We start from the raw sequence: 22,203 nt of genomic DNA on the forward strand, positions 1-22,203 counted from the left end.
AGTGTTCTACAAACTGCTCTCATCTCAGCTACACACAACTGAGTCCAGAACCAAGCTCAGGGGGGCTGTGGGATAGACCACTGCCTCATGCTTGACCACAAAATTTGAGCAAAGGATGGTGTGCAGCAGAGGGTAGCATGTAGCCAAGGGCAGTGCCCCAGCAAGGCAGGCATTGGGATGGATCTTGCTGCATGGTGAAGCCAGGCTGGGAGCCAAGGGGAAGGGAGCTGCTGCCAAAGGGAGGGTGGTGGGCACCTGCAGGATGCTGAGGTAGCAGCGGGGAGGGCTCGTTTTGCTGCTTGACCAAGTCTGGCAGACAGCCTGAAGGAAAAATATCATAGAAGCAAACCTGTATCCTCACTATCACTTTTGAAGAGAAAGCAGGTATGTCACTAAGTATTGCTGTGAGACAAGCACATCTTAGAGACCAGACCTTCTCCTAGAGACTCTCTTTGTTGGGTAATGTCTTTTTTGCCCATTCTGCCGCATCCCTCACCACTTCCTTCCTAGTGCAGTTTTCCACAGGTGCTGACCTGGCTGCAGTCAGAGATGTTGCTGGAGGGCTGCTCTCATGGGAGGGAGAGGACAGATGAGCCCTGTCTTGGCAGTGCAGGGCACTTGGAGGTCCAGGCTGGGTACTTTAGAAGAAGTGGAGTTGAAAGGGACCTTGGAAAGTCGTCCAGTCCATTCCCACACCCACAGCAGGGCAACGCTCTGACCTCTCTTTGGATAGTGTCTACAAGGGAGATGTTGCTTTTGCCTAGGAAAATTTATCCCAGAGTTTCAAAAATCAGTATTGTGCCTAATACTGAGTTTTGCTCCTCATTGTTCAAGAAAAATAGTGCCCAAAACTAGACACCAAAAAGGGAAAAGATGACTCCATGTTTCTCACCAGTAGTCCTCTGGTTTAAATATGGCATTGCTTCGTTTTCCTCGTTTTCTCCAAAGGAGCAGTATTGGTGAATCACGCTCACTCTCACAGTTCCCTCTCCCAGACCCTTTTTGGGCACAGCAATACCAGCCCCGGTGACACACCTCACCCACTGTGTGTCGTGGCTGCAATTACTTTCGGTATCAGTCAACAGAGCTTAATCACAGAAAGCTTTCCCGGTATCACACCGCCAAATATAGAGCCCAAAACTGGAGCGCAAATACACTCACTATGTTTGTCACAACCAGGGTCACCTGGCGACAGGCAGGACTCATGGCAGATGGCATGGCTTTGAATAAACTGAACTAAAGGTAGATTTGCCTCACATCTGATCAACCTGTGAGGCCTGAAAGACACATACGCATGGGAAAGCTGTCTGCAGGCAAAGGGACAGATCACCCCTCATTTTATTTCAATGCCTGTGCCAATTTACAGCAGCTAGAAGAATTGGGTAGAATCATTCACAAGCACAAATTTCATGGCAGTAACCACGAGGAGAGTTTTATCTGCTGACAGCATTTTACAGTGAGAATAATGAAGGACTGAACTCCTTCAACCACCTTAGCCCAGCAGCTTGACATGAGAGCACCACTGATTTCCCTCATTCAAAACTCATCGGCACCTTTATCACCTGTTTCTCATGCTGAAGTGCAATCCACACCACCACACTGGGCTCTTGCCATTGCTGTTTCCCCTCCCCTGCCCACCTTTCCCATCCAAGACATTCCTCCTCGAGTTTCCAGCATTGAAGCCAAACACATCCTGCCCTACCAAGGTTTCCCATAAAAGCTTATTCCTAGACTGTTTTATTCCCAAAGCCGTATCCAAGAGTGAGGACTGGTCCACCTTCCCATGAACAGTGTTAGAATGAGGTTTGGTGTGAAATGTAGGTGTTTTTAATCAGTGGGATTTATTCATTTTAAAGGAACAGATTGAAACAATCAAAAGAGGGGAAAAAAAAATGAAATGTGAATTTTTCCTCTTTTTTTTTTTTTTTTTTCTGTTACTTAATTTAACAGCTGAAACAGAAAAACTAAGCTTGCCCCAACATACCTCCTAGGTCTGAGAGATTTCTGCTATAAAAACAACATTTTTTTGACTTCTAAAAAGTGGAATAATGTTAGTTTAAACCACTTGTGAACAGCTGCCACCCCGGTATTAAAAAAAAAAAAAGCAGCAGGAGATGAAAACATCTCCATAAGGTCAAAGATCTCACAGCATCTCCTCTCAAAATGAAGAGTACTGCACCAGAGCTGAACTCCACAGAAGCATACTTGTAAACATAGTTTTGATGCTACAAATAAGATCAAAGCATAAAGATGTGCTTGGGAATATTCACGTGCTTGTTGCACATCACCAAAACTCAGTAACTCAGATAAGTTTGATTTTTTTCCACAACTTCCACCTCTGAGTAGACCTGATGGTCATGCAGACTGGAGAACTGGGGTGACTAGAAAGTGACACTCAGGTCAGGACACTCCATTCTCATTTTCTCGTGTTAATAAACTGGTTTGGGGGGAAAATAACCTGCCAACACTGCTCACAATGGTGGGATTTTCAGTAAAATTAAGTGGTGGTGTTGGTGGGTTCAGTGTTTTGTGTGAATCAGCCTCAAAATTATTGCAATGAAAATAATAACAACAACAACTACAACAACAATAATAAATAATGGAATACGTAAATATTGTAGTTCTGTATTATTATAATGCAATAAAACTAATAAATTAATATAATAGATAAAGAAATAAATTATATGCAACTTAGAAATAAAATATTTTGGGAGAAGACCAATTTAAAAATGGACATAATGGAAAAGGAAGACGAAGCAAGGAATTCAGACCTGCAATTTCAGTTGTTCTGGGCCTCAAATTACAGCTGTTTCTGGTAAGGACTAAGTGGCACAGTCTCTTCTCAGCCAGTTATCTCCCACAGAATGGCTATGCAGAGGTTGAAGCCTTCCTGTGTTTTCCCAAGGGCCACTGGCCTCTGTTTAGCCCAAGTCCAGCCAGCTGTGTCCACTGTCCTCACTGGCATCACAGGCCACGTGGAAAATAATGCCCATTTCAGAGCAGGGTTTGCTCCTCTGCCTGTGACTTTGGTGATTTAGACTGGCTTTATCCATCCCTGGTGCCCCAAAGAAGGAGACTCCCGACAGGACCCAGCCAGAGCCACCAGTCCCATCCCATCAGCAACATCCGTGCTCCAGCTAACACATCTCCTCTCCTTCACAATTCCACTGAGCCTCCTTCTTCCAGCATGGCAGTGAAGATTTCTCCCGAATACAGGATTCATCCCTGCCAAGGAGGACGGCTCGTCTGCCTAATTATTTTATTCATAAGCCGGCCGTAATTTCAAAGACATCTAGGTGACCTATCTAAAGCTAAGTGAATCCCTCACCCCGGAGGGGACCCAGTCTTCTTGATCCCTCTGGGGAGCTGGGGTTGGGTGGCAGAGGAGCTGCTGGAGGAGTGATGTTCAGCTGGACAATGAGGAACACATTGACAAAGCGTTCACATTATTGGCTGATAGGTCCGCATCAGTCACTCATTCACAAGCACAAGGTCTAAATTGCAGAACCAATTAACGGCACTAATAGCCCTTGCCTGAATTAATCTTTGAGACAAAAGAGGAGAGAAGTGGAAGAGCTATTAGCAAATCAAGCTGTACCATCCCTGCTTTATTGCGGGAATCTAAGTGTCTGTATTTGGCTATTATGAACTGACTGCAATTACAGCCCTCATTTAAAATGATTAAGTGGTTATAATTATTTTTCAATTAAAACTTAGATCTTCCATTTATACAACATTGCAGGCTTCAATTAAAGTCCTTTTTCCTCTCTTTTTGGGGGAGAAAAAAAGTGCTACTGTGCCAAAATAATCTTGCATCTTTTCTACCCATTAAGAGCCAAATAAGATGCTAATAACGCTTTTGTTTGCATTGCTCCTTCCTGGCCTGGCTGAACTCCTACATGGTGAAGCAGATTAAATGCTGGGCACAACACTTGCAGTACCTGCTGGGGGTCAATAGAAACGAGCTGGAGAAGTGGTATGGGCCTCGGCTGCTTCTCTGAAACAAGATATGGCCAAGTAAAACTTACGTTAACCACCCTCAGGGCTATGCATGCAGTAGTGCAATTGTTATTTATAAGGGGGGGTCGGGTTGGGGTGCCTGAGGGGACTTGGGTTGTCTTTTGCCAAGAACGAACTCACTGAGACATGCACGATTGGAGTGAGTGGGGCTGCAGAGGAGCTCAGGATGGGTTTCTTAAAGGTCTGTATTTAAAAAATATAATCTGGGGAGAGGGAAGCCATAAACTTCATACATGAATTTTGCAAAGTGAATTTTTTTCTACTTTTCACTTTGAAATGTCATTTCTCTTTCTAACTTTGCTTATAGGGACATGGGGGGGTTTAGAAAAAGAAAGGAAAGTGAAAGGAAAGGATGTAAAAAAGTGTTTGAGACGGAATGTGTTGGTCATTCAAATACAGTCGGTCAGACAAATGTATTTTCCTGTGATTTTTCAGCCACAAGACCCACCCCAAAATGACTTTTGCATTTCTTTCCCTATATAAGGTTAGAGCTCTCAAGTTACATTGCTTGCCCGTGACTTCTATGGCCAAGTTTGACTCAGGAGTGTTAGTCAGCAGGAGAGAAAGGCAGCTACCATCAGAAGAGCCATGCCACACTGAGAAGTCCCTCCTTCCATCACTGGGTGGCCTCTAACAGGGCACGCCACAGCAAGTTTCAGCCCAGGAATGCTGGGTGCACCAGGAAATTGTATAGACAGTGCATCTTGCAAATACACAGGGAGCACGAGGTGGAGGGGGTGACTCAAAGGAGCAGGATAAGAAACTGGTCATAGCGAGGGAGGCAGGATGCAGGCACATTTTTGGTTTTCCCAATGGCCAGAGCAGCAGCCACTGCTTCACATTCTCAGGGTCTCCAGGGAAAGGGCATCAAGGAGCAATTTCCCTCCAGAGGCTCGTGAGCTCCCCCTTCACACCTTCTTGGGCATGGCCAAGCAAGATTAACTTCTCAAGCAGGGTGAATTTCGTGCCACCTCTCAATCCAGATCTGATCCCTACGAACAGTGAAACAACACTCCTGCCTGCCCTCAGGAGGAGGAGGAGGAAGAGGAGGAGGAGGAAATGTACAGCAGGGAGAGCTTTGTCCACCAAACAGAATTCAGGAGAACTCACAAATTGCTGGTTGTTTCCCTGTTTTGTGATAAGGAAAAACCCTGAAGGAGCAGCAACACAGGAGGCAGCATCTGAAGATGAAGGGCAAGCACAGGACCCATCTGAACTCAACTTATCTTGACAGCCTTCTCTCTTCCCATCTGAACCCAACTTATCTTGACAGCCTTCTCTCTTCCTTTTTCTTTTTTTCTTTCCATTTTAATTGATTTTTCAGTGTTAATATTAACCCTCACTGAAATGGCCCAGACAAACTCATTTTCAAAGGAAGCAGAAAGACCAGACCAGCACACAGGAGCTGGGACCTTCGAGTGGGTCTTGAGGACAAATGAACATCAGACCCTGCTACAGCAGCTTTGGTGCCTGAATTTGGCACCTGGACACTTTTATGAACCTATCTGGCAGGACTGTTGATAATACTTCTTCCCTATGTGTTTGGAAATGGCTTTAAATCAAGTCCCAGGAGAGAGGTAACCCAGTGAGCTCTGTGTGGGACCCCAGGCAGAGGCTTGCACAAGCAAGGAAGGACAAGCAACAGGCTGCAGACACAGGACCTTGTCTCACTGACATGAATGCAGACTAAACATAAGTGCAATTAACAGTGCAATTAAATATATTCCTAAGCAGTGATATTCTCCCAAGCTCAGAGTTTTGCAAGAAGAATAAGAGCACTGCCTGAAATAATGGACCCCGTTACCTTTGACAGGGTGGCTTTGGGTGGCAGCAGCAACCTGTCGCTGCAAACCAAACGCACAGGTATTCTCGGTGAGGCAGCGGGAGCGGTCCCCAGGGATTAGCTGCTACAGGCACACAGCGCCTCTTCATAATGCTCTTGGCCATAAATCGATGCGCTTGCTGACAGCCAGCCTGGGTTTCCTTTCTTTCCCAGGTTTGGATCGATAGGCCTTCTTTTCCCACCTTAAATAATTTCTTGATCACTTTGTGTTATTTTCACTCACAAATTTGTATATAAATATCATGTGTGCCACTTTTGTTATCTTTCTTCTAGGTGGCATTGGAGTTATCCCTTCAACTCAGGACACAAATCATGCTCTCTAATCTTGTATCACATTTGCTGCACAACTTCAGCCCCCTCCAGCGCATTTATTTTTACAACTTGATACAAAACCTTCCCCTTGTGCTGACACAACACTGAGGTTGCATATTTAGGTACTTAAAAGCCAGGAAATGTAGAAACTGAGGTTAAAAGTGGAATGAAACTATGATATCACACGTGCATGTTGTGGCACCCACTCAGACCCCACAGTCTGCAGTTGAGGGTCACTCTTGTAAGAGGTCTATGTGTTTGCTGTCCATAAGGACTTCAGGGGTGATGACGCATGCTGCTGCTCAAACAATCCAAGGCAACGCAGGGTACCAAAGCCTGCTTCCTTCATTTATTTCTGTGCTGAAAATAATCCATGAAAAAGTTTTCTGCCTCTGCAAGGTAGGCAGAAAGAATTGAGGCTTCCTTGGAGGAATTATGCCCTGACAAATTTTGCCCAGGGCAAATTTAAAGACTGCTTTCAGCCACAGAGCAATCCATTTTTCAGCTTCTACATATCTGAGAAGTCAGCAATGAGTTTGTCAACATCTGGCTCTGGAAGTCAGTGTGGTGCTGCTGTTCAGCAGGTCGCAGCAAGGCTGCAGGGAGACTGGGGCAGGCCATGCCATGGGCACGAGCAGAGCCAGGGGATGATGCTCTCTCTCTCCAGGGTTTCTCGATGCAGAGAGGCTTTCTCCATTGCTCACAGAAGGCATGTCTCAGGGTTTCTTTTCATCTTGTGGTATCAGTTCTCATCAGTGTGTGCTGGTGCCCTGTGTATGCCGACGGCATGGTGCTTTTCAGCCTCTTGATCACTTCCACCACCAGAAAAGCTCCTCTTCACCCCACCTGCCGTCTGTCTGTGTCAGGCTCTGATCCAACCTTAAGCTTCCTCGGCAAATTCCGTCCCCAAATCACCCTTTGCAGCATGGATGCCCATCAGCACAACGAGTCTGGAGGGGTGGAGAGGTTGCTGGGAGGTGAAACCAGAGGTGACTGGAGGGAAACCACAGGGAGCACAACCACATCCCACCTCCTCCCTCTTACCCGCAGGCACCCCACACTGCTTGGTGCTCCCTGAGTTACTGAAACACCTGCAGTGCACGTGCCAGCCCCACCGTTCCCGTCACGGGGCCACGATATTGAACCTGCTCCGCCAGCAGCAATTCATTCTGGGGGCAGGCAGGAGGGTGATTTTTGACATCTAAAGTCCAAACAGATGGTAAATTCCTGCATTGGGTTTTGTGGCCAGAATCTAAAGGCTCAGATGCATCTGTCACAAACACCATTTCAAGTCTTTCTTCTCCAAGCCTTTGTTTTCTTCTTATTGCTTTGACACCAACAGACTCCCTCCGGAAATACAGGAATTGTGCTTGCAAATAATACAGCCCCAGCTTTCTCAAGACCTAAAGCCTGGCATTGAAGAGAACAATTGTGTCTGCCTCTGGTTTCCTTGGAAAGACAAAATTTACTTTGGCAGTGCTCCTCTGCATTGGTGGGCAGAAAACATCTAAGGCACTCTTCTAAATTATCCTCTTTTAGTTTTTTTCCCTTATGTTTATTTCTTATTTCCAAGAAAGGTTAAATGGGCCAAACTAGAGGACTTCTCTCAAGGTGCCTTTCAGCCTTGTATTATATTGCTTTGGGTAGAAAACAAAATAGGAAAAAAAAAAGAGGGGAAAAAAATATGAGAGGATTTCATGAGCCTCTGATTTTAGGATCAATGAAAGAGAGAAAATGCAGCATGTGAGGAATGAGGACAGATGTCCCTGCACAGCTCCAGCAAAGTCCACTCAGCACTGGGGACAGAGGACAAGAAATAAACTCTTGCACCATCCTCTGCATAGCCATTAAGACTCACAATCTATTTTCTGCCTCTAAGGCAGCTTTCTACGCAGTCCAGGAGCCTGGGAGCTATGCTTTTGCCACTGGTGAGTCCCAGCACTGCACGGGAGCTCCTTGTTAGGAAGGAGAGCACTTTCCACCCTATTACAGGAAGTGCCTGCAGATCCTTGGTGTTATATATTAGTATTTTAAACTCACCATCAATGTTTTTTGTTTTTTTTCTTAAATTCGAAAGCATTCAGAACAATCCACTGGCCTTATGTGTAACTGGCTGATAAAGTCACAAAGAAAAAGGCAGCTTCCCTCCAGAAAAATACACTTTTTGTCTGCTTGTTTTTGTCCTCTTGGTGTCCTTTGCTGCTGTCTCTTGCTCTTTCAAGGACAGCAGATATTCTCTCTTTCTCTCCCTCTCTTTCCCTCAAGTAAAAGTCTCAAATTTCTATTTATTTTTTTAAAACTCTGATTTTTAGTAAACTTTGCTGGAAAAGCAACAGAAATGGACCTGGCATATAACCCTGGGCTGCAGAGTATAGATGCTTCTGTGTGATATCATTAAGGGAAGGCTGTATGACCCCCCCATTTCAGAGTCATAGGGTGTCTAATGCGATGCTAAAATGCAAGAGAAGCTTTAAGGGCAGACAGTAAAGCGATTTATTGGTTGCCTCCTGTGAGACCACCAAAGGTGCGTGCTTGAATTAGGGTCAGCACCCTAACTTTGACTCTGTCATCTCTGTCTTTGAGTCAGAAATCATGCTTGAGGGCTTTGGAGGGAGGTGAAGCAGCCCTCGAAAAGGCCAGGAGGGCCATGGGGGGGGTCTGTTCCACCCCAATGCTGCAACACAGCCCTCGAGAAAGCGAGGAAACCTCCAATTGCTTGTGGGGAGAGAGGGGGTTAAGGCATCTGGAGAAGAGAGCAGAACACCTTTCCTGAAAGCAGCAAGGGCAGGAGCATGGGAAGGTGGCAGCTAGTCAAAGCTCTGCTAGTCTTGGATTGATTTTTCATTTAAAAGTACAAGGGGGTGTCAAATTATTGTGTTTGTGTTGACCAAACCTCAACTCCCGAGTGGGAATTTCATGCAGAGCACCAGCCTGTTCCCTTCCAATTAACCTTGCTTCCATCTCCTCCTCTTCATCAGGGAAACCAGGGTAAAACTCCAGAGTTAGCCCTGGGTTTTCCCATTTGTAAGTGTAGCTTTTTTTTTCTCCTTGTCCTCCTTTTCACCTTTGTTATTCTCTCAAGCTGCCTCCCAATATGACAGGTAGTGAAACTGTTAAAAAGCACATCCAAAGCAGTGACAAAATTTCAGTTTAATGCATGTGGTTAATTTCAACGAAAAAGCCTATCGGTGTTGTCACTAGCCATATCAAGAATATTTCCAGGATTCTGTACTTGCAAAGCAGCTAACAAACATTTCAGAGCACACAAACCAACCCTGCAGAACTAAACCTAGGGTGAAACTTGCATGACAAAATATTTTTGCAAAAATCTTATGTTTGGGCGGTGGAAGACAAGGAGAGGGAGCGGCATGGGACATTTGCATCCACACAGCAGGGAGATGCCAGCAGCAGCGTGGAGAGGAGCAGCCCCAGCCCACGCTGCCTTGGTCCCATGGGGACATCTGCCTCCACCTTGCTCAGACCAGCTCCTGCGTTGACATAAAAGAGATTTCACCAGGCTCATCCAAAAAGCAACGTGGACCGCGGCCACAGGATGGCAGCAGAAACTCGTCGATGGCCTCCAGCTCCAGTCCTGGCCTGAATCCTCGCCCTGCGGTGATGGGCTTTCCCTATTCGAGGCAGAGAACCAAATCATTTGTTGTCTGGAGGAAATTTCCCCACTTTTCCATCCGGAGACCTACTTTGGTGTTCCAAGGAGACAGCATGAAGACAGAGGGCAGTGGTGTGCACACTTTTGGCCTGTAGCACATGGGTTTCCCACGGCGGGACACAGGCACACCTTGAAGGCTAGCTGATGGGAGAACTCTCCATAAATAAATAAATAAATATATATATATATATATATGTATATATAAAGGCTGTTCGTTCACGCTGCCCACCTCCACTCCACCAGGGCACCACCAGCAGTGCTTAGCCAGCCTTTTCACACACACTTAGGCTTTTTAGCCTTTCCAGCCCATTTCAGATGCGTCGTTGCTCTTCTTCGTTTCCCCCCCCCCCCTTTTATTGACCTGTCAGGCTATGCTGTCCATAGGAGGGGGACTCTGCAAACTTCAAAGAATCAGTGCTACTGCCTCTGCCCTCTTCTTTCTACCTACAATAAAGTGGCTGCATTTTCTCCTTTAACAGGCAGATGACAGATGTTTTTGTAGGAAGAGAAGGTGAGTGAATATTTTGGTAGCCCTAGGATTTTGTTGTTTTTTTTGTTTGTTTGTTTTCCATTTCCATGGGTTCAACCAGCACACACAAACTTAAATTTGGCACACAGTTCTCAAGGTTTCCTCACTAAATTCTGGGAGTTCAGATTTGCATCCAGAGCTGACAGCGTCCCCAGCCTGACCTTCCTAGTGCTATTTTAATCCCTGCAGGTGCAGAGGCTGGAAGGGAGGTGTCATTTGTTATTAAAGAAGTTATTGGGGCATTTTTTGCCCCAGAGTGGAAGAGTGCTCCTTCCTTGCCTCTTGGATGAAAGACGAAGAGGAGATGGGCCAAAGAGCCAAAAGTGAAGGTGCACAGTGATGACCAAGGGATACTTCAGTGATGGCCTTTCATTAGACAAATCTGGAGGGGCTTTCTCATCCACAGCCAGCACTGGGTAATATGGTGCCTGGGAGGACCATGGTTAGGATGAGTGGCACGAAAAAGTCCCCAAAACAGGTTTGCAGGAGCAGGGATGGAGGAAGGTGCTTTTTTTGCAGTGCTTAGCAAGGGCAGGTCTGGGCAGCAAGTGGGGGAAGAAGATAGCCCAGCAGCAAGCAAAACTCCCTGCCAAAAGCTGTGGATCATGCCTGAACTTAAATAGTGCCTTTCATTTTAATATTTTGCTACGGGTTTTGTAAAGAGACCAAGGAAGCTCTTCCCCTTTGAGAGCAAGGTTCTGGGGCTGTCTTACAGCTTCAGTGCCCTGGGGATTACGGTAGCTCAAATGGCTACCTGCAGAGATTATCTACAAAGGATGCCCGTGGGACTTTTCAACGCTGTTCCATCATGGGTTTATCACTCGCTGGCCTCCAGAACTCAGTGCAGGCTTTAGGGGCAGTTTGCTAAAGTGTCTGCCAATGCTGATTTAGATCTCTTCCTCTGCACTGTGTGTCTTAGTCCCTTTAGCACAAGGGATCTGCTTAGCTCCTGCCTTGTCCCAATTTACTTGCATTCACCTGGGAGAGACCCTACCTGAGAAAGCCTACAGCAGCAACTCAGGCTGCTTGCTGCACATAAGGGTGTATGTGTGTGGGGCTACCACAGCCGTGGGCATGCTGGGGCCTGAGACAGAGAGGGATGGGGTATTTCCACACACACACAGCAGCATGTCTCTGTGTGGTGCCCCAGAGACAGCCCTTTCCTCATCAGGCTGAGAGCAGAGATGTCAAGTGAAGAGAGCATCATCGGAGAGCACAGCTGGTGTGGGAAAGCCATATGCCCTAGCCCTCAGGGTATTTTCTTTGTCCCAGGATACAGGGACAAGAGCAGGCAGCTGGTCAGGTAGGGTGGCCAGATAAAAGTCCATGCCGCAAGCTGACCAACTTGAATTACCTTACCCAATGGTGTTCAATGGCCATGGAGCAGGAGGAGTGATGGGGACGGTAACTGGGATGCAGCAGCGCTCTCCTTCACCCTTAAAGAGGAGAAAATCCTCAATATTTGACACTTGGGGGAAAGAATAAAACCACTGAGCCACCCCCTCTATCATTTCAAGATCCCGCTGGTGAGTCCGTAACTCCCCCTTGCCAATGGCATGAAAGGTGGATGGTGGGTCCAAGTCTGCCCAGACTCACCACCATTGTCAACCAATATCTATCATCAGTCAGAGCTGTTTCTACACCTCTGTGAGCTGTCTTTTTTTTTTTCAACTCACCATCACAGAAGTTCTTCCCCATCTAAATCCGGTTTAAGTCCTGTTTCTACTGAACAGGAGTCCATATCTCACTTAACCAGCATTATCATCAGCAGAAAGGCCTGAGACTGAAAGGATGCAGAGATTCAACTAACCATGCCACTGAAAAAAGCGGTCCTGTTGTGATCCCTTTGATTTGGCCCTAAGAAATCCCATCAAAAGATGTGCTAAATTGCTGGCTCATAGGAAAATACAAGTCATTTTATTCAGGCTTTAGGGAAGATATATTTTCCCCTTCGATACAGTATCTAGTGAATCCGTAAGTTAATTGTGATGTTTTGTAGATATCTTACCAATATTTTTGCCAGTGGTGGGTACTTTGAGCTTCTTTCACTTGAAGGATACAAAACCAAGCAACATTATATCATTACACAGTTTCCAAGGTAACTGGAGAGAAAGATAACACTGGCTGGGGTTGCACACTTTGTGATCTCACTTCATTAGCTCATTTCTTTACATCAGCTTGCTTTTCTGGCTCCATTACTCCCTTTGCCTTGAAACCCCAACAGGACTACGACTCCACTAAGTCTCTTACTAGAAAGGTGATATTGCCCAGTGACTATTTGGTGAGAGACAGAAAAAAAAAATGTGGACCATTCACCACTCCAATTTCATTCTGGAAGATATCCATTCACCTCAAAAGGGGAATGAGGAGGGAAGTTTGCCATGAAGAAGGAACTGAGAATCCTGTTGCCCCTCTCTCTACCTCGGTGGCCTGAAATGCTTGTTCTTGCTCTCAGAAGACCTCCATGCCCAGGAGCTGAGCCATGGCATCCATCTTCTTCCCACACCTAGGTTTAACTTATCCTGGTGTGACACAAGAGCAGTGGGGAAATGTCCTGGCTGGGACTTGCAAGGTGCCGGCTGAGATTAACATCTCCCAGGACCCAGAGCGAGCAGCCCCCACCGCGACCCACAGCGACCTGGTGCAGCATTGCACGGGGTGGGTGCTCATAGCAGTGCCAGAGGAAAAACAAATTGGGAACAGACTTGTAATCCTTCTGGATGCATAACACTGCATAAAAGTGTGGTGAATGCAGCTGCCTCTTAAGAGCAATAATTAATAAGTGGTCAGCAAGTTGCAATGCGTAATAAATAAAATGCATTGAGGGGCATGCAGTTGGAGGTTCAAGTGACTCTAATGATTTGGAAACAAGGTTCTCCACTGGATTTTCTAACACATTTGCAAGGAAAAGTACTAAGACAAGAGTTAAGACACTTTCTTCTGCAATCTCATTGCCCTATCCATTGTAGCCTTTAGTTTATAACTTCAGAGCCCAGTATATAGTATAATAGATAATTTATACTCAAATAGATGTTACCCAACACTATACATGCACAGAGCTTAACAACCGGTGTGTAACACCTGCACCTGATCATGCATACTCCAATCAGTACTGAAAGCTGAAGGGAAGAACTGCCCATAAAATATGAGCAGGTCCTGATGAAAACGATGTAGTTACTGTAGGGGAATTCTTTGGTGTGGGGTTGAATTCCTCCTGCCACTGGAAAGAAGCCCAGAGGAGGATGCTCTCCTGGGACTCCCAGCTGGCATCTCAGTTCCCACCCAAGTGCCTACAGACAGAAAAAGGACTCCAGCTTTTGTGCTTATGCTGGAGTCCAAGGACTGGGGCCCTGGGGCTTCATTCCCCTGCATCACCAACCCCAGTCCCACCTCAGCTATCTCTGTGGCATGGCTGCAAAGACTTTTACTGGGCTCTGGGGTCAGTAATACGCTGGGTGGTGATTTCAGAGACATTGCTTACACAGAGGTATGCTTGCACTGGGTTGCACCAAATCAAAGCTTCCTGTGCCTGGCTTTGTGTCCCCACCAGGTGTGCACTAAGTGCAAAATTTGATTCCAAAAATAGCCAGCCACAGAAAAATCAAGCCCAAACTATTTATTTCCCCCCTCCTTTTTCCAATCCCAAAGACGAGACACACTGATAAATCTGGGCAACTTGAGCCACAGAGGATGTGGATGTGTAGAATAGGTTCTACCTATTAGAATAACCCTCTCCTTTACACCAAGCAGCTTCCACCTCTGGCACCTCATCATTTGGGGGGGGGGGAGGGCGGGAAGAAAAGAAAGAAGGATCTAATAGACCACGGGAGGTAATATTTCCAAAATAAGGGTGCATGTTTGTCTCTGGTGGTGCCAGCAAAGTACACACAGATCTCTTCTACAGCTTCAGTATGGGCTCGGTTGCCTGGATGCTGACGGCTCCTTTTCGGCAAGGCTGAACTGGACTTCCAGCTCCATGTTTGTCCTACACCTAGCTATGATGTTTTACCTAAAGTACAGGCCTGGTGGACAAATTATTTAGCATAGGCACCATCTGTTCATATTCCCTCTAAGAGAGACCTGAGGCATGCCGGATGTGCTGTGGGGACTTTCTAAAAAACTATTATTTAAAATACTGCTTGTCTCCCAAGCTGTGTATTCCTGCTTCTCTTTCCATCTTTTCCCTTTGAGAACGAAAGCAAGGACAGGTCACTTGCCTTTTTATATGAGCATCTCTCTGAACATATCCAAGAGAGAGAGAGAAAGAAAAGGAAACCAAAAACACAAAACAAAATGAGAGAACATTTTTAATTGGAAGTGTTTTGTTTTCACCAGGATTTTAACTTTAGAGAGAGCCTCACAAATACTCTCTCAGGGTCCGCTGCTGAACGGCTTTATTCTGCCGCAGGCAGGCTTTCATGGCACAGCACAATAGCTTTTGTTTCAGAAGTATAGGGCAATGAGGACCTTGAATGCCAGAGGTCTGTATTATATCCATAACTGTAGATTTGGATGGTGGAACGGAGGTTGGGGGAAGGTGAGAATGAAAAATTTCTCCATTGTATAGATGGAGTCCTTCCAGCAAACACCGGCACAATAGGAAGCACATTCTTAAGAGCTGAAGCAGACTCTGGATAAAGACTCACTCATTTTGTACATAATGGTCTCTGTGCTTTAACCTTGTACAGCTGCTATGACACCTGCTTTTCAAAGCCATTGTTGAAGAACAAGCAGAGCTTTGTCTGATGTATACATTCTGCGCCACACATGTTAACATTTCTCTTTTTGTATTTACTTTTGTTTCCCCCACCTTCTCTCTCTCTCTTTTTTTTTTTCTTTTTCAAACATAACAGTTATGAATGAATGGCTGAAAACTAATTTCAGCCTTGATTCCCACAACATCGTGTCCAGTATGAAAGTCTCAATGTATTGTAATACAGAATAAAGGGCAGATATTAGACTGGGTAGTACTCTTTTCCTTTTCTATCAAATTGACGGCCTTTGTGTCTCTGTTTCCTCCTCTTCTTTCCCATTTCCCTCCCTTTCCATCTCTCTGGCTGCTGGTTGAAAGGATGGACAGGACATAGCAGCTCCCCTGCCCTCCAGTGGAAATAGCTGGAGGGCCCCGAGGTGCCGACATGCTCACCACGACATATCTGGGACGGACGGTGGGAGCCCAGGCCACCAGATGCAAGCAGTGCTCGTGATGAGATGGGACATGTTTGGGGCACCATGGGCCTCAAGTGGCCTTTTCTTGTGCAGGCATCCAGCTGAAGCCAAGAGCAAGGAAAGCCTGCAGCACAAGGGATCCCTAAATATTTGTAAGACCAGTTCTCTTGATTCACAAGACCTGTTCTTGCTGAAAAGGACTTGGGAGCAACAGGTCATTTGGTACGAAGCGCTCTGCAGAAGAGATGCCGACTTATTCAGGAAGGATTTAACCTGACAAATGAGGAGAATAATGGTTTGGTTTTATTGGAAATTCTCTGTTATCTTCCTCTCACTTAGTGATCTGCTGTGGAAATAGGGCAAAGACACTGTGTCCTTCTGAATTACATTAAAGCTCCCCCACTTCTAAGCTTCCTTAGGTGAGTAGGTGCTAGCTACAGGGGGCAATGGGAATAAGTGAAACTGCTACTGATCCATCAAGGAGTAAATGAATGATGACTCTGGCCAATGGAACAGCCACAGCCCAGGCCCCAAGATTTGATAGTGAATCATTTAATGACAAGGTTATTGATCATGTCCACTCCGTGGAAATATCCGTGAAGTGGTAAGCAATCCTCCAACGCCTTCTCCCACTGGGTGCTGGCCTCTGTGCCCCACAGCAGACCATCTCTACAGGGAGGAGGTTCAGTTTAATTTTCTTAAATGAGCAGAACCGGGGACTGATGCCACCAGTCTGGATCTGCTTCTTCTCTGACCAGCATAGGCTCCATCTTTGCCACAGGCGTAAAGCTGTGGCGATGCTTTTAACTATTCCCTTCTGTGAACAGACATGCAGGCACATCAGAGAGCGTGGCCAGAGGTGAAGAGTGATCTGCTCATGCAGGGTTGGTTGTTCCTAGTGTGAGCATTGCCCCTGAGCAGTACAAGTTACCATATCCAAGCTGCAACCAAACCCTTAATAACCACCATCCTTAAATCATCTGGGCTTTGTGCTTCCATTTGTTTTTGTGGCTTGGGAGTTTTCCTTTGGTTTGTGGCTTCAAACCAGCTCCACTTAAAGGCAGATTTTGAAGGCTACAAGGAAATGCCTCCTCCTCAGCTGAAGTCCCCTCCCAGAGCACGAGCCCAGCTCTTGCAGAACTGAGGGATCCCCAGGCAGCTCTTTCCTGACACTGGCATTGCTGTGGCATGGGAAGAGGCACTGACAGCAGTGAGAAGCGTTGGGTTGGAGCGGTTCCCAGGTCCGAGGCACATATTTACTTTGTAAAAAAGAAAGAGGCTGAAATATGAAATTAAAGACAGGGGACTGGTTTCTGAAATCCCTATTTGGGTTTCAGTTTTTCATGAGAATAACTCAGACACTTGTTTCATGCTTGCTTTCCTGTCTAATTATTGATGGAAGTGCCTCCCACATTCACTTGATCTTCAGCAGGTTCATACTTGCCAGGGATGGGAAAACTCCATGGATATGTCCAGAAGACATGCACTGTTTTCAAAATGCGAGCAGCCGGCAGGACTGCAGGCAGAAAAAAGGAGGGCAGGATGGAGAAGGGCTAAATGCTGAGCTTCTGCTGGGCACAGATCTTCAGTGCTGGGAGAGATACAGCGGCACAAAACCTGCCTTAGGACTGTGTTCATCGGGCTGCCGAGAACAGGGACTTAACCAGGACTCTCATGAGGTCAGTGGTACCTCTGAAACATCACATCCATTCCCGACCTGAATCGAGGTGCTGTTCCTTTTTTAAGTCTGCTTCTCATTCGACCGGTTTGGAGTGAAGCTTGGACGTGCACCTTTCAAGTCCAGACGCTGTGAGCTGAATGAGAAATTTTTGCATGAGAATGACAAGAAATTATAACACAACAGTGAAAAACAAATGTTGGGGTTCCAATGCCCGCCTCCTGATTCAAGCAGCTGAACTCTTAGCTAGGGATGTGTCAGACTGCCGTGCTTTGCACGCCCATGAAGCAGAAAACAAGAGATGGGAGGGGAAAGATGGCAGCAGCCCATCCTTCTTCTCACATCCCAGAGCAGGCAGTGGGATGCTCCAGGTGGAAAAGCATCAGCTGCTGCAGAGAAGCTCACCAGGCAGGATGCTGCCCAGTGCAGTGCCCGTCCTTCCCAGCAGCTGCAATCATTTGACTGAGCTCATGTTCCTCCTAAGGTGCCCACCTACCATCTTGCTACTTCCCAGCTACGTCCTAGTCTTTAAAATCTTCCACAGCTAAGCCGGCAGGGAGGTGTGAATCCCAGAGGGATGAATTTCTTAATATTTGTGGAAGTAGGAATGTTTTTTTGATTAAAAATAATAATATTAAAAATAAAAAACAGCAAAGGAAAAGCCAGAGCGGGTGCAACTTGTGCATTGAATACTCAGTCCTCTTTCATGTCAGACCCCCAAGATCAGTTCACGCCTCCATATCTGTGCTGTTAATAGAGCGTGAGACAATTCAGGCACCGAGCCATCCGGAGCATAATCCTGCCATTTGAAAGCACATAAAGGCACTTCATAGCAGCAAGTGTCAATAGTCACTCCCCTATTGATATAACATCCCTTCCCTCCTCCATAAACTCCATCTAGCAAAGAAAATAAGCAAGGGTTATATGAAATCTACCCCCAGCATAGCTGTAAAAGATGCATTATAGAAAAAAAAATGAGAAAAAAAAAAGTCCAACAACAAAAAGGCAATATTTCATCCAACAATTCACACTCAGGTCCCTGCTCCTTGCTTAGGAATTATGTGCACAAAGGATTTCTGATGAGGGCAGAGGAAGGAATAGGGCCAGTATCCTGCACCACGTCCAGAGCTGGCAGACCTGCTGGATGACGCAGACAAAAGGAGCAGTGCAAAGGGGAAGAGGCAAGTGCTCAAGTAGCCCTTGAGCCATAGTGTCACTGCAGGCCATTGGACATCCCTGCATCTGATGCAATTCTTGCATCCCTGGGCCATTGGAGGCCACAGCAGCAGAACAGAAAGGGAGCACAGGCCAGGTATGTGCCGCCAGAGGACTTTGGAAGGGAACAAAACCCGTCCTGAGGCTGACCCACAATTTGCTCCAGGGCAAGCTGCAGCCAAGGCTGGGTCCCAGGGGTGCTCGATGCCCTGAATCTGCCCCTCACACCCTGCTGCTCTGCCCCAAGGGGCAAGGCAATGCTGGCAGGGCAGTGGGAGAGCAGATCTGCAATCCCTGAGGGTGTTATCAAGGAGGAATTTAGGCACCTATATCAGCAACCATAGCCCACAAAAGCTCTTTTCTGGCAGCTAGGTGTCTGCTAGCATCTCCATCCTTGATATAGCACATGAGCAGGAGCACTGCCCTCGTGCAAGGGCTGGGTCTTGCTCCAAAGTACAAGGTCTGTAAGAAACATCTAAGCCATACTGTCTTCAATCAGCCCTGGCGGTACCCACGCTTCACATCACGGTGCAAGGAGTGGAGAGCCTGGCAGGTTTGAGGGGACTTAGCTTCCTAGGAGTGTCTCAGGAGATGGTCGGACCTGCTGGGCGGAGAAGAGCTGGATCTCCCTTACCAATCCCATCAAAGTGCCATTCAAAGGCATGCGGTGTCCAAGCAGCCCAGCTAACCGTGCCCAGGAACGTGTCTGGGATGTGAATTCCAGCCTCAGAGAAGGTCCTTATTCCATCAAGTCCATGGGTCAAATTCATCCATGTCGAGATCAGGCCAACATCACTCATGGGGTCACGGAGCATCACCAGACCTGTGCCCTGGGTCTGGGAATGTGATTTCAGAGAGTAGGCCAGACTCCTAAAACTGAGGAACTTTTCCCAGAGTCCTTGCAGAAAAGGACTCCCTTCCACCCATCATCCCAGGGTCCTGCAAGCTTTTTCAGAAGGGCCTTTCCCTTTCTCTCTGTGAGCCGTTGAGTTCAGGAGCTGCTGGTACCAGTAACTCCCAGAGATCCACACAAGTGACAGAGCATCCTCAAGGGAATAGCACAAAATAAGTGTGAATTATGGTAAAGCTGGAAAAAGGCACCTTTTCTACCCTGACAGGGCACAAGGATGTACTTCACGTGCTTGGATGCAACCAAAAGATGTGAGAAAAGACTGTCAGAGGCCAGAGCTGGGGTGAAGCAGAGGTGACTGTCCAGTTTTCGCCTCGGTCTAATGAGAGACGACTTGCCAAAAGAGCAAACCCTGATTGGTTAATGAACATCTCACAATTTACAGCAGCAAAATGCTGGGTGCCATCAAATGCAACCCAAAGTTAAAGCTATGACTGCTTTAATAATCAATGACTGCAGAGTATTTAAAAAAACAGCTAAGCTTTCAGGGGCTTAAGACTTATTGCTCGCATTTTCTCAGCTTTCTTAAAGAAAAAAGGGGTGTTGTAGAAAATGGTCAAATTTATCATTTATAGCAAAATATTAATGTAGCAGCAGGAGACTTGATGTGGCCATCTATCTACAAGCATTCAGACTTCAAAGGAAGCATAAACACGAAATTAATGGTTTGTCTAGTGTAAAGGAAAAATAAATGCAAATGTAGCCTCATTAATACCAAGTGGGTGACTTCTTGGTTTATGGGGTTTGGATTGATTTTGTCAAAGGCCAATAGATTTATTAAAAATGTCTTTTAAATTTAGCATCCGTATACCCATTAGTTGAAAGAAATAAAATTCTCTGCAATTGCCACCACCTCTCCTCCTCCTCTCCCCCCTCCCTGGATGTTGTTTTACCTAAATAAAGTTCTTGCATTAGGACTCACTTTCATACTGAAATATGTCTCTTGTAGGAGCCGCTATAAACGTCAGCATTTTCCACAGCGTTAGTTTATGGGCCGAGTGAATTTTAATGGCATCGTAATCTCGCCGCAATCAATTGTGGTACATGGTGGGGGGGTTAAAAAAACCTTGGGGAGTGTCCATTAACCAGGGCTCTGCATCACTCCCAGTGCTCAGGAGCTTTCACAGGGTGCTTGGAGGATGTTTGCTTTTTTTTTTTCCTTTTAATATCTATCCACAAAATGTTTGTTCTCAGCTGTGTCACCTCATTTTTCACAGCTCAGAGAGAGCCCGGAGGTTCCTGACTCCATCTGAGGATGGGCTCTCTGGGTGGGACACCTCATGCCCATCCCATGCCCCCCAGCCCAGGACGTGACGCTGTCCTTGGCCAGGTGTCGCACAGGCATCGGTGGCTGGTGGTGGCAGCAAAGTCCCAGCCCACGGGCTGGTTTGCTGTGTCTTGTTGTTTTATTCAATTTAATATCCGGGGATCTGATGATAAATCTGAGAGTCAATGTGGCACGGTGGCTGGGCTGGTTTAACCCCCTCAGTGCCAGCCTACACGCTGGCCCAGCACACAGCATCTCCTGCAATGGCAGGTCTGCAGAATGCGCTTGTGTGTCTCTGTCCTTCAGCCACCAGCACCACAAACAGATGTTTGTACCCCTGATTCAATTGAGCAGTTCTGCCTGCAAACCATGGGCAGGGGATCTGAGCCTCATAGAAAAAGACATGAGAGAGCTCTTTCTGATCATCTGGTGCTCACAGGGCAAAGAGCCTGAGCTGGCACCATGTAAGAGCATTTCCTTCTCCTACATCTTTTGACCTGTTGAAGCCAACAGCACTCTGCACAAGATTTCCACCACTGAAGGCAAAGAGGTAACTTTAGTCACAGAGGAAAGCTGTGGGATCATGTCCCCTCTGAGCCAAACCCTTAACCTAACAGGTAGCAGGACTGACTGATGCGTAGCATGGAGTTTTCATTAGAAAAATAGAGGAATGCAACCTTATAATTTCATATTATGCATTTTGTGTTGCACAGTAACTACAGATCACAATTCCCCTCTCCAAAAAACATCAGAAAGTTATCGTGAAACACAATCCATTGGTTCAACCTGATTTGTTCAGGTCATTTTAAAGAAGGAACATGCAGATATGCTTTCTGTGCTTCCATGCCTGTACTGGCAAAATGGTACAATGTTACAGGAGAGAAGGAGATGGAGAGAAATAAGCACAATGAAGAGATTGGGCCATAAGGATGAATTTGGTCAAGTAAAAGATGAGATGAGGGAGAGACTGGTGACTGGGATGGGGTAGAACTGTATATACCAAATCTCTGAGCATACACAAGAAACAAAAGGTCTTTACTTGTTTTCTTTGTTAGCAATAACCGGGAATGATTCTTAAGATAAATTTAATTTAAAATTAATAAACAGAACAACCTCAGATGCAGGAGAAGCATCTTTTCCCATAACTTGATCAATTTATTTCTGTAATTCTGATCTAATAGCTGGCACATGCTGCAAAAGTTAGGAAGTTTCCTGTCATCCTTTGAACAACCAGATTCACCATGAAGAAATACAGAATTTGATGTGTATGGTCTTTGACAGGACAAAGTCACAAGAAATAAATACTCTGGATTTCCTAGGAATTGTACTTTTATGTATACTTGAACAGTAATGTGAAGAGAAGACTATACCTCTTACGGCAGTAGAGGATGCCACTTAGGTGCAGTGGTTTGTTCTGGCTTTCTTGACACCTCCATGTTTGTTCTCTCACAGCAGATTGTCCTTCTAACAGAAAAAGAAACCAGGAAAGCAAAAGGAAGTTTTGCTATTAGGTACCAGAAGTCTGTGTTGCAGGAAATCATCACGTGCTTAGAGAATAGCTGGAGACCCCCTGAACCAGACTTGCCATTC

Source organism: Anser cygnoides, chromosome 9 (assembly GCF_040182565.1).
Source record: "Anser cygnoides isolate HZ-2024a breed goose chromosome 9, Taihu_goose_T2T_genome, whole genome shotgun sequence".
Classification (NCBI taxonomy): Eukaryota; Metazoa; Chordata; class Aves; order Anseriformes; family Anatidae; genus Anser; species Anser cygnoides.